Source organism: Pleurodeles waltl, unplaced genomic scaffold (assembly GCF_031143425.1).
Source record: "Pleurodeles waltl isolate 20211129_DDA unplaced genomic scaffold, aPleWal1.hap1.20221129 scaffold_39, whole genome shotgun sequence".
Taxonomy (NCBI): Eukaryota; Metazoa; Chordata; class Amphibia; order Caudata; family Salamandridae; genus Pleurodeles; species Pleurodeles waltl.
The window spans coordinates 7,483,163-7,501,430 of NW_027150097.1; the positions used below are offsets into that span (position 1 = coordinate 7,483,163).

Genomic DNA, 18,268 nt, shown 5'->3' on the forward strand with positions numbered 1-18,268 from the left:
CTTCTGACAAGTTTATTTTGCGAGGTGGATACATTTTTGGACTTTTTTTTCCCAAGTACCGTATCAAAAACAATGTCAACAGTTTCTGTAAATTATCGATAAGATCTATTTTCCGTTGCTTGCACTAATTGCCTGAAGTTGGCTAAATAGCAGTAAATCGGTAAAGCAGGAAATCACAGCATCTTCAACAAATCGTGATAGAGGGGCCGAGATAAAGGTTTCGACCCTACATATCAAAAGCGCAGCTGTCAATAGTTCAGCAGGTTCACAGTGCAGAAGGTTCAGTGGCACCAGGGTCCCCTGCGTCCCAATCACAGCTGGTTTTTAACTTCTGTATTCAGGGCATGGGAGGGGTGTGTTGCATCGTGCACACACAGTGCCTGTTTCGCAGATAAGTTTTAATAAATACACAGAGAATAATATAGAGTCATTGGCCACGAGGAACACCTTCCCTGACCTTTTATTCTCTCCGGTTCCACGTCACCGCGCCTACCATCCAACTCCAAAACTCGGGGGAGTCTAACACTCCCTACCTCCCTTGGTGTGCATCATAGGCGTGCCCATGACAAACACAACATTTCTCCTTAACCAATACAAAACAAACATAGCTGCTCAAAAAAAAGATACTATACTAAACCAGTATACAAGAATAGTACACAACAAGAAATGCCACATTCAGTCAATCCACCCCGAATCCTTGCAGCCGCGTTGAGCATGGCGGTCGAGGACTCAAACTGTACCGTTCAAGTCCTTGTCTCAGAGGCACTGAGTTGATTGGTATGGAGCCAGGCACCTCCTGATCTGAATCTTGAACTGGCTCCAAATTCTGCATGTCCACACCCCTTGTAGTAGATGATTGAGCATTAGTAGCAGTCACCACCGGCCATGTGCACTGGCTCAAACTTCTGCATGTCCACACCCCATGTAGTCGATGATTGAGAATTAGTAGCAGTCACCACTGGATTCACTGTCAGGATGATCCATCCTCTCTCCTTCATCAGCTTCAGATCCCACTGTTTCCCTGAGCAGGAAGGTCTGGAATTGAAAATACAGAGGACATTAAACAACATTCACTCAGTACATGGCACTCATTTTGGTCTATAAGCTGGAAATTGAGCCATCAGTGCAGTGTCAAGTGTGTCAGGATGGCTGAGTGGGCTAAGGCGCTGCTTTCAGGTTTCAGTCTCTCTTGGAGGAGTGGGTTCAAATCCCACTTCTGCCACGTGTATTTTGCGAGGTGGATATATATATATATTTTTTTCCCAAGCACCCGTATCAAAAACAATGTCAACAGTTTCTGTAAATTATCGATAAGATCTATTGTCCGTTGCTTGCACTAATTTCCTGAAGTTGGCCAAATCGCAGTAAATCGGTAAAGCGGGAAATCTCAGCATCTTCAACAAATCGTGATAGAGTTGCAGAGATAAAGGTTTCGACCCTGTATATCAATGGCGCAGCTGTCAATAGTTCAGCAGGTTCATACTGCAGAAGGTTCAGTGGCTCCAGGGTCCCCTGCGTCCCAATCACAGCTGGTTTTTAACTTAAGTATTCAGGGCATGGGAGGGGTGTGTTGCATCGTTGTAAGGAAATGCCTCCTTGGCATTGTTACCCCCTGACTTTTTGCCTATGCTGATGCTATGTTTTGAATTGAAAGTGTGCTGAGACCTGCTAACCAGGCCCCAGCACCAGTGTTCTTTCCCTAACCTGTACTTTTGATTCCACCATTGGCACACCCTGGCATCCAGATAAGTCTATTGTAACTGGTACCTCTGGTACCAAGGGCCCTGATGCCAGGGAAGGTCTCTAAGGGCTGCAGCATGTATTATGCCACCCTGGAGACCCCTCACTCAGCACAGACACACTGCTTACAAGCTTGTGTGTGCTAGTGAGAACAAAATGAGTAAGTCGACATGGCACTCCCCTCAGGGTGCCATGCCAGCCTCTCACTGCCTATGCAGTATAGGTAAGACACCCCTCTAGCAGGCCTTACAGCCCTAAGGCAGGGTGCACTATACCATAGGTGAGGGTACCAGTGCATGAGCACTATACCCCTACAGTGTCTAAGCAAAACCTTAGACATTGTAAGTGCAGGGTAGCCATAAGAGTATATGGTCTGGGAGTCTGTTTTACACGAACTCCACAGCACCATAATGGCTACACTGAAAACTGGGAAGTTTGGTATCAAACTTCTCAGAACAATAAATGCACACAGATGCCAGTGTACATTTTATTGTAAAATACACCCCAGAGGGCACCTTAGAGGTGCCCCCTGAAACTTAACCGACTATCTGTGTAGGCTGACTGGTTCCAGCAGCCTGCCACACTAGAGACATGTTGCTGGCCCCATGGAGAGAGTGCCTTTGTCACTCTGAGGCCAGTAACAAAGCCTGCACTGGGTGGAGATGCTAACACCTCCCCCAGGCAGGAGCTGTAACACCTGGCGGTGAGCCTCAAAGGCTCACCCCTTTGTCACAGCCCAGCAGGACACTCCAGCTAGTGGAGTTGCCCGCCCCCTCCGGCCACGGCCCCCACTTTTGGCGGCAAGGCCTGAGGAAACAAAGAAAACAACAAGGAGGAGTCACTGGCCAGTCAGGACAGCCCCTAAGGTGTCCTGAGCTGAAGTGACTCTAACTTTTTGAAATCCTCCATCTTGCAGATGGAGGATTCCCCCAATAGGATTAGGGATGTGACCCCCTCCCCTTGGGAGGGGGCACAAAGAGGGTGTACCCACCCTCAGGGCTAGTAGCCATTGGCTACTAACCCCCCAGACCTAAACACGCCCTTAAATTTAGTATTTAAGGGCTTTCCCTGAACCTAGAAATCAGATTCCTGCAACTACAAGAAGAAGGACTGCAAAGCTGAAAACCCCTGCAGAGGAAGACCAGAAGACACCAACTGCCTTGGCCCCAGACTCACCGGCCTGTCTCCTGCCTTCCAAAGAACCCTGCTCCAGCGACGCTTTCCAAGGGACCAGCGACCTCTGAATCCTCTGAGGACTGCCCCGCTTCGAAGAAGACAAGAAACTCCTGAGGACAGCGGCACTGCTCCAAAAGAACTGCAACTTTGTTACAAGGAGCAGATTTAAAGACCCCTGCAACTCCCCGCAAGAAGCGTGAGACTTGCAACACTGCACCCGGCGACCCCGACTCGACTGGTGGAGAACAAACAGCTCAGGGAGGACCCTCCGGCGACTCTACGACTGTGAGTAACCAAAGTTGTCCCCCCTGAGCCCCCACAGCGACGCCTGCAGAGGGAATCCCCAGGCTCCCCCTGACCGCGACTGTCTTAACTCCATTTCCCGACGGCTGGAAAAGACCCTGCACCCGCAGCCCCCAGCCCCTAAAGGAATGGAACTTCTGTGCAGGAGTGACCCCCAGGAGGCCCTCTCCCTTGCCCAGGTGGTGGCTACCCCGAGGAGCCCCCCCCTTGCCTGCCTGCATCGCTGAAGAGACCTCTTGGTCTCCCATTGAAAACTGAAGGAAACCCGACGCTTGTTCCCACACTGCACCCGGCCGCCCCCGCGCTGCTGAGGGTGTACTTTCCGTGCTAACTTGTGTCCCCCCCGGTGCCCTACAAAACCCCCCTGGTCTGCTCTCCGAAGACGTGGGTACTTACCTGCAGGCAGACCGGAACCGGGGCACCCCCTTCTCTCCATTGAAGCCTATGTGTTTTGGGCACCTCTTTGACCTTTGCACCTGACCGGCCCTGAGCTGCTGGTGTGATAACTTTGGGGTTTCTCTGAACCCCCAACGGTGGGCTACCTTGGACCAAAAACTGAAACCTGTAAGTGTCTTACTTACCTGTTAAAACTAACAATATCTTACCTCCCCCAGGAACTGTGAAAATTGCACTGTGTCCACTTTTAAAACAGCTTATTGTGTTTTATGTAAAAAGTATACATGCTAAAGTAATGATTCAAAGTTCCTAGAGTACTTACCTGCAATACCTTTCAAATGAGCTATTACATGTAAAATTTGAACCTGTGGTTCTTAAAATAAACTAAGAAAAGATATTTTTCTATAACAAAACCTATTGGCTGGATTTGTCTCTGAGTGTGTGTACCTCATTTATTGTCTATGTGTATGTACAACAAATGCTTAACACTACTCCTTGGATAAGCCTACTGCTCGACCACACTACCACAAAATAGAGCATTAGTATTATCTCTTTTTACCACTATTTTACCTCTAAGGGGAACCCTTGGACTCTGTGCATGCTATTCCTTACTTTGAAATAGCACATACAGAGCCAACTTCCTACAATCGTGCACACACTGTGCCTGTTTCGCAGATAAGTTTTAATAAATACACAGAGAATAATATAGAGTCATTGGCCACGAGGAACACCTTCCCTGACCTTTTATTCTCTCCGGTTCCACGTCACCGTGCCTACCATCCAACTCCAAAACTCGGGGGAGACTAACACTCCCTACCTCCCTTGGTGTGCATCATAGGCGTGCCCAGGACGAACACAACATTTCTCCTTAACCAATACAAAACAAACATAGCTGCTCAAAAAAAAGATACTATACTAATCCAGTATACAAGAATAGTACACAACAAGAAATGCCACATTCAGTCAATCCACCCCGAATCCTTGCAGCCGCGTAGAGTATGGCGGTCGAGGACTCAAACTGTACCGTTCAAGTCTTTGTCTCAGAGGCACTGAGTTGATTGGTATGGAGCCAGGTACCTCCTGATCTGAATCTTGAACTGGCTCCAAATTCTGCATGTCCACACCCCTTGTAGTGGATGATTGAGAATTAGTAGCAGTCACCACCGGCCATGTGCACTGGCTCAAAATTCTGCATGTCCACACCCCATGTAGTCGATGATTGAGAATTAGTAGCAGTCACCACCTGATTCACTGTCAGGATGATCCATCCTCTCTCCTTCATCAGCTTCAGATCCCACTGTTTCCATGAGCAGGAAGGTCTGGAATTGAAAATACAGAGGACATTAAACAACATTCACTCAGTACATGGCACTCATTTTGGTTTATACGCTCAAAATTGAGCCATGAGTAAGGTGTGAAGAGTGTCAGGATGGCCAAGTGGTCTAAGGTGCTGCGTTCAGGTCGCAGTCTCCCTTGGAGGCGTGGGTTCAAGTCCCACTTCTGACAAGTGTACTTTGCGAAGTGGATACTTTTTTCTCCCAAGCACCTGTATCAAAAACAATGTCAACAGTTTCTGTAAATTATCGATAAGATCTATTTTCCGTTGCTTGCACTAATTGCCTGAAGTTGGCTAAATCGCAGTAAATCGGTAAAGCAGGAAATCACAGCATCTTCAACAAATCGTGATAGAGGGGCCGAGATAAAGATTTCGACCCTACATATCAAAAGCGCAGCTGTCAATAGTTCAGCAGGTTCACAGTGCAGAAGGTTCAGTGGCGCCAGGGTCCCCTGCGTCCCAATCACAGCTGGTTTTTAACTTCTGTATTCAGGGGATGGGAGGGGTGGGGGTGTTGCGTCGTGCACACACAGTGCCTGTTTTGCAGATAAGTTTTAATAAATACCCAAAGAATAATATGGAGTCTTTGGCCACGAGGAACACCTTCCCCTACCTTTTATTCTCTCCGGTTCCACATCACCGCACCTACGATCCAACTCCAAAACTCGGGGGAGACTAACACTCCCTACCTCCCTTGGTGTGCATCATGGGCGTGCCCATGATGAACACAACATTTCTCCTTAACGAATACAAAACAAACATAGCTGCTCAAAAAAAAGATACTATACTAATCCAGTATACAAGAATAGTACACAACAAGAAATACCACATTCAGTCAATCCACCCCGAATCCTTGCAGCCGTATTGAGCATGGCGGTCGAGGACTCAAATTGTACCGTTCAAGTCCTTTTCTCAGAGGCACTGAGTTGATTGGTATGGAGCCAGGCACCTCCTGATCTGAATCTTGAACTGGCTCCAAATTCTGCATGTCCACACTCCCTGTAGTAGACGATTGAGAATTAGTAGCAATCACCACCGGCCATGTGCACTGGCTCAAAATTCTGCATGTCCACACCCCATGTAGTAGATGATTGAGAATTAGTAGCAGTCACCACCGGATCCACTGTCAGGATGATCCATCATCTCTCCTTCATCAGCTTCAGATCCCACTGTTTCCCTGAGCAGGAAGGTCTGGAATTGAAAATACAGAGGACATTAAACAACATTCACTCAGTACATGGCACTCATTTTGGTTTATAAGCTGGAAAATGAGCCATCAGTGTAGTATCAAGAGTGTCAGGATGGCCGAGTGGTCGAAGGTGCTGCGCCCAGGTCGCAGTCTCCTTTGGAGACGTGGGTTCGAATCCCACTTCTGACAAGTGTCTTTCGCGAGGTGGATACATTTTTGGACTTTTTTTTTTCCAAGCACCCGTATCAAAAACAATGTCAACAGTTTCTGTAAATTATCGATAAGATCTATTGTCCGTTGCTTGCACTAATTTCCTGAAGTTGGCTAAATCGCAGTAAATCGGTAAAGCGGGAAATCACAGCATCTTCAACAAATCGTGATAGAGGGGCAGAGATAAAGGTTTTGACCCTACATATCAAGAGCGCAGCTGTCAATAGTTCAGCAGGTTCACAGTGCAGAAGGTTCAGTGGCACCAGGGTCCCCTGCGTCCCAATCACAGCTGGTTTTTAACTTCTGTATTTAGGGCATGGGAGGGGTGTGTTGCATCGTGCACACGCGGTGCCTGTTTCGCAGATAAGTTTTAATAAATACACAGAGAATAATATAGAGTCATTGGCCACGAGGAACACCTTCCCTGACCTTTTATTCTCTCCGGTTCCACGTCACCGCGCCTACCATCCAACTCCAAAACTCGGGGAGACTAACACTCCCTACCTCCCTTGGTGTGCATCATAGGCGTGCCCATGACGAACACAACATTTCTCCTTAACCAATAGAAAACAAACATAGCTGCTCAAAAAAAAGATACTATACTAATCCAGTATACAAGAATAGTACACAAGAAGAAATGCCACATTCAGTCAATCCACCCCGAATCCTTGCAGCCGCGTTGAGCATGGCGGTCGAGGACTCAAACTGTACAGTTCAAGTCCTTGTCTCAGAGGCACTGAGTTGATTGGTATGGAGCCAGGCACCTCCTGATCTGAATCTTGAACTGGCTCCAAATTCTGCATGTCCACACCCCTTGTAGTAGATGATTGAGAATTAGTAGCAGTTACCACCGGCCATGTGTACTGGCTCAAACTTCTGCATGTCCACACCCCATGTAGTAGATGATTGAGAATTAGTAGCAGTCACCACCGGATTCACTGTCAGGATGATCCATCCTCTCTCCTTCATCAGCTTCAAATCCCACTGTTTCCCTGAGCAGGAAGGTCTGGAATTGAAAATACAGAGGACATTAAACAACATTCACTCAGTACATGGCACTCATTTTGGTTTATACGCTCGAAAGTGAGCCATGAGCAAAGTGTGAAGAGTGTTAGGATGGCTGAGTGGTCTAAGGCGCTGCGTTCAGGTCGCAGTCTTCCTTGGAGGTGTGGGTTCAAATCCCACTTCTGACAAGTGTATTTTGTGAGGTGGATACATTTTTGGACTATTTTTTCCCAAGCACCGTATCTAAACAATGTCAACAGTTTCTGTAAATTATGGATAAGATCTATTTTCCGTTGCTTGCACTAATTGCCTGAAGTTGGCTAAATCGCAGTAAATCGGTAAAGCAGGAAATCACAGCATCTTCAACAAATCGTGATAGAGGGGCCGAGATAAAGGTTTCGACCCTACATATCAAAAGCGCAGCTGTCAATAGTTCAGCAGGTTCACAGTGCAGAAGGTTCAGTGGCACCAGGCTCCCCTGCGTCCCAATCACAGCTGATTTTTAACTTCGGTATTCAGGGCATTGGAGGGGTGTGTTGCATCGTGCACACACAGTGCCTGTTTCGCAGATAAGTTTTAATAAATACACAGAGAATAATATAGAGTCATTGGCCACAAGGAACACCTTCCCTGACCTTTTATTCTCTCCGGTTCCACGTCACCGCGCCTACCATCCAACTCCAAAACTCGGGGGAGACTAACACTCCCTACCTCCCTTGGTGTGCATCAGAGGCGTGCCCATGACGAACACAACATTTCTCCTTAACCAATACAAAACAAACATAGCTGCTAAAAAAAAAGATACTATACTAATCCATTATACAAGACTAGTACACAACAAGAAATGCCACATTCAGTCAATCCACTCCGAATCCTTGCAGCCGCGTTGATCATGGCGGACGAGGACTCAAACTGTACCGTTCAAGTCCTTGTCTCAGAGGCACTGAGTTGATTGGTATGGAGCCAGGCACCTCCTGATCTGAATCTTGAACTGGCTCCAAATTCTGCATGTCCACACCCCTTGTAGTAGATGATTGAGAATTAGTAGCAGTTACCACCGGCCATGTGTACTGGCTCAAACTTCTGCATGTCCACACCCCATGTAGTAGATGATTGAGAATTAGTAGCAGTCACCACCGGATTCACTGTCAGGATGATCCATCCTCTCTCCTTCATCAGCTTCAAATCCCACTGTTTCCCTGAGCAGGAAGGTCTGGAATTGAAAATACAGAGGACATTAAACAACATTCACTCAGTACATGGCACTCATTTTGGTTTATACGCTCGAAAGTGAGCCATGAGCAAAGTGTGAAGAGTGTTAGGATGGCTGAGAGGTCTAAGGCTCTGCGTTCAGGTCGCAGTCTTCCTTGGAGGTGTGGGTTCAAATCCCACTTCTGACAAGTGTATTTTGTGAGGTGGATACATTTTTGGACTATTTTTTCCCAAGCACCGTATCTAAACAATGTCAACAGTTTCTGTAAATTATGGATAAGATCTATTTTCCGTTGCTTGCACTAATTGCCTGAAGTTGGCTAAATCGCAGTAAATCGGTAAAGCAGGAAATCACAGCATCTTCAACAAATCGTGATAGAGGGGCCGAGATAAAGGTTTCGGCCCTACATATCAAAAGCGCAGCTGTCAATAGTTCAGCAGGTTCACAGTGCAGAAGGTTCAGTGGCACCAGGCTCCCCTGCGTCCCAATCACAGCTGATTTTTAACTTCGGTATTCAGGGCATTGGAGGGGTGTGTTGCATCGTGCACACACGGTGCCTGTTTCGCAGATAAGTTTTAATAAATACACAGAGAATAATATAGAGTCATTGGCCACAAGGAACACCTTCCCTGACCTTTTATTCTCTCCGGTTCCACGTCACCGCGCCTACCATCCAACTCCAAAACTCGGGGGAGACTAACACTCCCTACCTCCCTTGGTGTGCATCAGAGGCGTGCCCATGACGAACACAACATTTCTCCTTAACCAATACAAAACAAACATAGCTGCTAAAAAAAAAGATACTATACTAATCCATTATACAAGAATAGTACACAACAAGAAATGCCACATTCAGTCAATCCACTCCGAATCCTTGCAGCCGCGTTGATCATGGCGGTCGAGGACTCAAACTGTACCGTTCAAGTCCTTGTCTCAGAGGCACTGAGTTGATTGGTATGGAGCCAGGCACCTCCTGATCTGAATCTTGAACTGGCTCCAAATTCTGCATGTCCACACCCCTTGTAGTAGATGATTGAGAATTAGTAGCAGTCACTACCCGCCATGTGCACTGCCTCAAACTTCTGCATGTCCACACCCCATGTAGTAGATGATTGAGAATTAGTAGCAGTCACCACCGGATTCACTGTCAGGATGATCCATCGTCTCTCCTTCATCAGCTTCAGATCCCACTGTTTCCCTGAGCAGGAAGGTCTGGAATTGAAAATACAGAGGACATTAAACAACATTCACTCAGTACATGGCACTCATTTTGGTTTATACGCTCGAAATTGAGCCATGAGCAAAGTGTGAAGAGTGTCAGGATGGCCGAGTGGTCTAAGGCACTGCGTTCAGGTCGCAGTCTCCCTTGAAGGTTTGGGTTCAAATCCCACCTCTGACAAGTGTATTTTGCGAGGTGGATACATTTTTGGACTTTTTTTTCCCAAGCACCGTATCAAAAACAATGTCAACAGTTTCTGTAAATTATCGATAAGATCTATTTTCCGTTGCTTGCACTAATTGCCTGAAGTTGGCTAAATCGCAGTAAATCGGTAAAGCAGGAAATCACAGCATCTTCAACAAATCGTGATAGAGGGGCCGAGATAAAGGTTTCGACCCTACATATCAAAAGCGCAGCTGTCAATAGTTCAGCAGGTTCACAGTGCAGAAGGTTCAGTGGCACCAGGGTCCCCTGCGTCCCAATCACAGCTGGTTTTTAACTTCTGTATTCAGGGGATGGGAGGGGTGGGGGTGTTGCGTCGTGCACACACGGTGCCTGTTTTGCAGAGAAGTTTTAATAAATACACAAAGAATAATATGGAGTCTTTGGCCACGAGGGACACCTTCCCCTACCTTTTATTCTCTCCGATTTCACATCACCGCACCTACCATCCAACTCCAATACTCGGGGGAGACTAACACTCCCTACCTCCCTTGGTGTGCATCATGGGCGTGTCCATGACGAACACAACATTTCTCCTTAACCAATACAAAACAAACATAGCTGCTCAAAAAAAAGATACTATACTAATCCAGTATACAAGAATAGTACACAACAATAAATACCACATTCAGTCAATCCACCCCGAATCCTTGCAGCCGTGTTGAGCATGACGGTCGAGGACTCAAACTGTACCGTTCAAGTCCTTGTCTCAGAGGCACTGAGTTGATTGGTATGGAGCCAGGCACCTCCTGATCTTAATCTTGAACTGGCTCCAAATTCTGCATGTCCACTCCCCCTGTAGTAGATGATTGAGAATTAGTAGCAGTCACCACCGGCCATATGCACTGGCTCAAAATTCTGCAAGTCCACACCCCATGTAGTAGATGATTGAGAATTAGTAGCAGTCACCACAGGGTCCACTTTCAGGATGATCCATCCTCTCTCCTTCATCAGCTTCAGATCCCACTGTTTCCCTGAGCAGGAAGGTCTGGAATTGAAAATACAGAGGACATTAAATAACATTCACTCAGTACATGGCACTCATTTTGGTTTATAAGCTGGAAATTGAGCAATCAGTTTGGCGTCAAGAGTGTCAGGATGGCCGGGTGGTCTAAGGTGCTGCGTTCAGGTTGCAGTTTCCCTTGGAGACGTGGGTTCAAACCCCACTTCTGACAAGTGTCTTTTGCGAGGTGGATACATTTTTGGACTTTTTTTTACCAAGCACCCTTATCAAAAACAATGTGAACAGTTTCTGTAAATTATCGATAAGATCAATTGTCCGTTGCTTGCACTAATTGCCTGAAGTTGGCTAAATCGCAGTAAATCGGTAAAGCAGGAAATCACAGCATCTTCAACAAATCGTGATAGAGGGGCCAAGATAAAGGTTTCGACCCTACATATCAAGAGCGCAGCTGTCAATAGTTCAGCAGGTTCACAGTGCAGAAGGTTCAATGGCACCAGGGTCCCCTGAATCCCAATCACAGCTGGTTTTTAAATTCTGTATTCAGGGCATGGGAGGAGTGTGTTGCATCGTGCACACACGGTGCCTGTTTCGCAGATAAGTTTTAATAAATACACAGAGAATAACATAGAGTCATTGGCCACGAGGAACACCTTCCCTGACCTTTTATTCTCTCCGGTTCCACGTCACCGCGCCTACCATCCAACTCCAAAACTCGGAGGAGACTAACACTCCCTACCTCCCTTGGTGTGCATCATAGGCGTGCCCATGACGAACACAACATTTCTCCTTAACCAATACAAAACAAACATAGCTGCTAAAAAAAAAGATACTATACTAATCCATTATACAAGACTAGTACACAACAAGAAATGCCACATTCAGTCAATCCACTCCGAATCCTTGCAGCCGCGTTGATCATGGCGGACGAGGACTCAAACTGTACCGTTCAAGTCCTTGTCTCAGAGGCACTGAGTTGATTGGTATGGAGCCAGGCACCTCCTGATCTGAATCTTGAACTGGCTCCAAATTCTGCATGTCCACACCCCTTGTAGTAGATGATTGAGAATTAGTAGCAGTTACCACCGGCCATGTGTACTGGCTCAAACTTCTGCATGTCCACACCCCATGTAGTAGATGATTGAGAATTAGTAGCAGTCACCACCGGATTCACTGTCAGGATGATCCATCCTCTCTCCTTCATCAGCTTCAAATCCCACTGTTTCCCTGAGCAGGAAGGTCTGGAATTGAAAATACAGAGGACATTAAACAACATTCACTCAGTACATGGCACTCATTTTGGTTTATACGCTCGAAAGTGAGCCATGAGCAAAGTGTGAAGAGTGTTAGGATGGCTGAGAGGTCTAAGGCTCTGCGTTCAGGTCGCAGTCTTCCTTGGAGGTGTGGGTTCAAATCCCACTTCTGACAAGTGTATTTTGTGAGGTGGATACATTTTTGGACTATTTTTTCCCAAGCACCGTATCTAAACAATGTCAACAGTTTCTGTAAATTATGTATAAGATCTATTTTCCGTTGCTTGCACTAATTGCCTGAAGTTGGCTAAATCGCAGTAAATCGGTAAAGCAGGAAATCACAGCATCTTCAACAAATCGTGATAGAGGGGCCGAGATAAAGGTTTCGACCCTACATATCAAAAGCGCAGCTGTCAATAGTTCAGCAGGTTCACAGTGCAGAAGGTTCAGTGGCACCAGGCTCCCCTGCGTCCCAATCACAGCTGATTTTTAACTTCGGTATTCAGGGCATTGGAGGGGTGTGTTGCATCGTGCACACACGGTGCCTGTTTCGCAGATAAGTTTTAATAAATACACAGAGAATAATATAGAGTCATTGGCCACAAGGAACACCTTCCCTGACCTTTTATTCTCTCCGGTTCCACGTCACCGCGCCTACCATCCAACTCCAAAACTCGGGGGAGACTAACACTCCCTACCTCCCTTGGTGTGCATCAGAGGCGTGCCCATGACGAACACAACATTTCTCCTTAACCAATACAAAACAAACATAGCTGCTAAAAAAAAAGATACTATACTAATCCATTATACAAGAATAGTACACAACAAGAAATGCCACATTCAGTCAATCCACTCCGAATCCTTGCAGCCGCGTTGATCATGGCGGTCGAGGACTCAAACTGTACCGTTCAAGTTCTTGTCTCAGAGGCACTGAGTTGATTGGTATGGAGCCAGGCACCTCCTGATCTGAATCTTGAACTGGCTCCAAATTCTGCATGTCCACACCCCTTGTAGTAGATGATTGAGAATTAGTAGCAGTCACTACCCGCCATGTGCACTGCCTCAAACTTCTGCATGTCCACACCCCATGTAGTAGATGATTGAGAATTAGTAGCAGTCACCACCGGATTCACTGTCAGGATGATCCATCGTCTCTCCTTCATCAGCTTCAGATCCCACTGTTTCCCTGAGCAGGAAGGTCTGGAATTGAAAATACAGAGGACATTAAACAACATTCACTCAGTACATGGCACTCATTTTGGTTTATACGCTCGAAATTGAGCCATGAGCGAAGTGTGAAGAGTGTCAGGATGGCCGAGTGGTCTAAGGCACTGCGTTCAGGTCGCAGTCTCCCTTGAAGGTTTGGGTTCAAATCCCACCTCTGACAAGTGTATTTTGCGACGTGGATACATTTTTGGACTTTTTTTTCCCAAGCACCGTATCAAAAACAATGTCAACAGTTTCTGTAAATTATCGATAAGATCTATTTTCCGTTGCTTGCACTAATTGCCTGAAGTTGGCTAAATCGCAGTAAATCGGTAAAGCAGGAAATCACAGCATCTTCAACAAATCGTGATAGAGGGGCCGAGATAAAGGTTTCGACCCTACATATCAAAAGCGCAGCTGTCAATAGTTCAGCAGGTTCACAGTGCAGAAGGTTCAGTGGCACCAGGGTCCCCTGCGTCCCAATCACAGCTGGTTTTTAACTTCTGTATTCAGGGGATGGGAGGGGTGGGGGTGTTGCGTCGTGCACACACGGTGCCTGTTTTGCAGAGAAGTTTTAATAAATACACAAAGAATAATATGGAGTCTTTGGCCACGAGGGACACCTTCCCCTACCTTTTATTCTCTCCGATTTCACATCACCGCACCTACCATCCAACTCCAATACTCGGGGGAGACTAACACTCCCTACCCCCCTTGGTGTGCATCATGGGCGTGTCCATGACGAACACAACATTTCTCCTTAACCAATACAAAACAAACATAGCTGCTCAAAAAAAAGATACTATACTAATCCAGTATACAAGAATAGTACACAACAATAAATACCACATTCAGTCAATCCACCCCGAATCCTTGCAGCCGTGTTGAGCATGACGGTCGAGGACTCAAACTGTACCGTTCAAGTCCTTGTCTCAGAGGCACTGAGTTGATTGGTATGGAGCCAGGCACCTCCTGATCTTAATCTTGAACTGGCTCCAAATTCTGCATGTCCACTCCCCCTGTAGTAGATGATTGAGAATTAGTAGCAGTCACCACCGGCCATGTGCACTGGCTCAAACTTCTGCATGTCCACACCCCAAGTAGTCGATGATTGCGAATTAGTAGCAGTCACCACAGGGTCCACTTTCAGGATGATCCATCCTCTCTCCTTCATCAGCTTCAGATCCCACTGTTTCCCTGAGCAGGAAGGTCTGGAATTGAAAATACAGAGGACATTAAATAACATTCACTCAGTACATGGCACTCATTTTGGTTTATAAGCTGGAAATTGAGCAATCAGTTTGGCGTCAAGAGTGTCAGGATGGCCGGGTGGTCTAAGGTGCTGCGTTCAGGTTGCAGTTTCCCTTGGAGACGTGGGTTCAAACCCCACTTCTGACAAGTGTCTTTTGCGAGGTGGATACATTTTTGGACTTTTTTTTACCAAGCACCCTTATCAAAAACAATGTGAACAGTTTCTGTAAATTATCGATAAGATCAATTGTCCGTTGCTTGCACTAATTGCCTGAAGTTGGCTAAATCGCAGTAAATCGGTAAAGCAGGAAATCACAGCATCTTCAACAAATCGTGATAGAGGGGCCAAGATAAAGGTTTCGACCCTACATATCAAGAGCGCAGCTGTCAATAGTTCAGCAGGTTCACAGTGCAGAAGGTTCAATGGCACCAGGGTCCCCTGAATCCCAATCACAGCTGGTTTTTAAATTCTGTATTCAGGGCATGGGAGGAGTGTGTTGCATCGTGCACACACGGTGCCTGTTTCGCAGATAAGTTTTAATAAATACACAGAGAATAACATAGAGTCATTGGCCAAGAGGAACACCTTCCCTGACCTTTTATTCTCTCCGGTTCCACGTCACCGCGCCTACCATCCAACTCCAAAACTCGGAGGAGACTAACACTCCCTACCTCCCTTGGTGTGCATCATAGGCGTGCCCATGACGAACACAACATTTCTCCTTAACCAATACAAAACAAACATAGCTGCTCAAAAAAAAGATACTATACTAATCCAGTATACAAGAATAGTACACAACAAGAAATGCCACATTCAGTCAATCCACCCCGAATCCTTGCAGCCGCGTTGAGCATGGCGGTCGAGGACTCAAACTGTACCGTTCAAGTCCTTGTCACAGAGGCACTGAGTTGATTGGTATGGAGCCAGGCACCTCCTGATCTGAATCTTGAACTGGTTCCAAATTCTGCATGTCCACACCCCTTGTAGTAGATGATTGAGAATTAGTAGCAGTCACCACCGGCCATGTGCACTGGCTCAAACTTCTGCATGTCCACACCCCATGTAGTCGATGATTGAGAATTAGTAGCATTCACCACCGGATTCACTGTCAGGATGATCCATCCTCTTTCCTTCATCAGCTTCAGATCCCACTGTTTCCCTGAGCAGGAAGGTCTGGAATTGAAAATACAGAGGACATTAAACAACATTCACTCAGTACATGGCACTCATTTTGGTTTATACGCTCAAAATTGAGCCAGGAGCGAGGTGTGAAGAGTGTCAGGATGGCTGAGTGGTCTAAAGCGCTGCGTTCAGGTTGCAGTCTTCCTTGGAGGCGTGGGTTCAAATCCCACTTCTGACGAGTGTATTTTGCGAGGTGGATACATTTTTGGACTTTTTTTCCCAAGCACCGTATCAAAAACAATGTCAACAGTTTCTGTAAATTATCGATAAGATCTATTTTCCGTTGCTTGCACTAATTGCCTGAAGTTGGCTAAATCGCAGTAAATCGGTAAAACAGGAAATCACAGCATCTTCAACAAATCGTAATAGAGGGGCCGAGATAAAGGTTTCGACCCTACATATCAAAAGCACAGCTGTCAATAGTTCAGCAGGTTCACAGTGCAGAAGGTTCAGTGGCACCAGGGTCCCCTGCGTCCCAATCACAGCTGGTTTTTAACTTCTGTATTCAGGGCATGGGAGGGGTGTGTTGCATCGTGCACACACAGTGCCTGTTTCGCAGATAAGTTTTAATAAATACACAGAGAATAATATAGAGTCATTGGCCACGAGGAACACCTTCCCTGACCTTTTATTCTCTCCGGTTCCACGTCACCGCGCCTACCATCCAACTCCAAAACTCGGGGGAGACTAACACTCCCTACCTCCCTTGGTGTGCATCATAGGTGTGCCCATGACGAACACAACATTTCTCCTTAACCAATACAAAACAAACATAGCTGCTCAAAAAAAAGATACTATACTAATCCAGTATACAATAATAGTACACAACAAGAAATGCCACATTCAGTCAATCCACCCTGAATCCTTGCAGCCGCTTTGAGCATGGCGGTCGAGGACTCAAACTGTACCGTTCAAGTCCTTGTCTCAGAGGCACTGAGTTGATTGGTATGGAGTCAGGCACCTCCTGATCTGAATCTTGAACTAGCTCCAAATTCTGCATGTCCACACCCCCTGTAGTAGATGATTGAGAATTAATAGCAGTCACCACCGGCCATGTGCACTGGCTCAAAATTCAGCATGTCCACACCCCATGTAGTAGATGATTGAGAATTAGTAGCAGTCACCACCGGATCCACTGTCAGGATGATCCATCCTCTCTCCTTGATCAGCTTCAGATCCCACTGTGTCCCTGAGCAGGAAGGTCTGGAATTGAAAATACAGAGGACATTAAACAACATTTACTCAGTACATGGCACTCATTTTGGTTTATAAGCTGGAAATTGAGCCATCAGTGCAGTGTCAAGAGTGTCAGGATGGCCGAGTGGTCTAAGGCGCTGAGTTCAGGTCGCAGTCTTCTTTGGAGGCGTGGGTTTGAATCCCACTTCTGATAAGTGTCTTTTGCGAGGTGGATACAGTTTTGGAATTTTTTTTCCAAGCACCCGTATCAAAAACAATGTCAACAGTTTCTGTAAATTATCGATAAGATCTATTGTCCGTTGCTTGCACTAATTGCCTGAAGTTGGCTAAATCGCAGTAAATCGGTAAAGCGGGAAATCACAGCATCTTCAACAAATCGTGATAGAGGGGCCAAATTAAAGGTTTCGACCCTACATATCAAAAGCACAGCTGTCAATAGTTCAGCAGGTTCACAGTGCAGAAGGTTCAGTGGCACCAGGGTCCCCTGCATCCCAATCCCAGCTGGTTTTTAACTTCTGTATTCAGGGCGTGGGAGGGGTGTGTTGCATCGTGCACACAGTGCCTGTTTCGCAGATAAGTTTTAATAAATACACAGAGAATAATATAGAGTCATTGGCCACGAGGAACACCTTCCCTGACCTTTTATTCTCTCCGGTTCCACGTCACCGCGCCTACCATCCAACTCCAAAACTCGGGGGAGACTAACACTCCCTACCTCCCTTGGTGTGCATCATAGGCGTGCCCATGACGAACTCAACATTTCTCCTTAACCAATACAAAACAAACATAGCTGCTCAAAAAAAAGATACTATACTAATCCAGTATACAAGAATGGTACACAACAAGAAATGCCACATTCAGTCAATCCACCCCAAATCCTTGCAGCCGCGTTGAGCATGGCGGTCGAGGACTCAAACTGTACCGTTCAAGTCCTTGTCTCAGAGGCACTGAGTTGATTGGTATGGAGCCAGGCACCTCCTGATCTGAATCTTGAACTGGCTCCAAATTCTGCATGTCCACACCCCCTGTAGTAGATGATTGAGAATTAGTAGCAGTCATCACCGGCCATGTGCACTGGCTCAAAATTCAGCATGTCCACACCCCATGTAGTAGATGATTGAGAATTAGTAGCAGTCACCACCGGATCCACTGTCAGGATGATCCATCCTCTCTCCTTCATCAGCTTCAGTTCCCACTGTTTCCCTGAG

The 18,268-nt window shown here is 46.4% G+C and overlaps 3 non-coding genes across 3 annotated transcripts; all 3 read left to right on the plus strand.

Annotated features, from left to right (window-relative positions):
- Positions 1 to 5,038: 5,038 nt before the first annotated feature.
- On the plus strand, positions 5,039 to 5,121 carry TRNAL-CAG (transfer RNA leucine (anticodon CAG)). The gene has a single exon. It is a non-coding gene; the product is annotated as a tRNA-Leu (tRNA).
- A 1,125-nt stretch (positions 5,122 to 6,246) lies between these two features.
- On the plus strand, positions 6,247 to 6,329 carry TRNAL-CAG (transfer RNA leucine (anticodon CAG)). Its single transcript has one exon. It is a non-coding gene; the product is annotated as a tRNA-Leu (tRNA).
- Positions 6,330 to 15,958: 9,629 nt separating this feature from the next.
- TRNAL-CAG (transfer RNA leucine (anticodon CAG)) lies at positions 15,959 to 16,041 on the plus strand. The gene has a single exon. It is a non-coding gene; the product is annotated as a tRNA-Leu (tRNA).
- Positions 16,042 to 18,268: the final 2,227 nt, after the last annotated feature.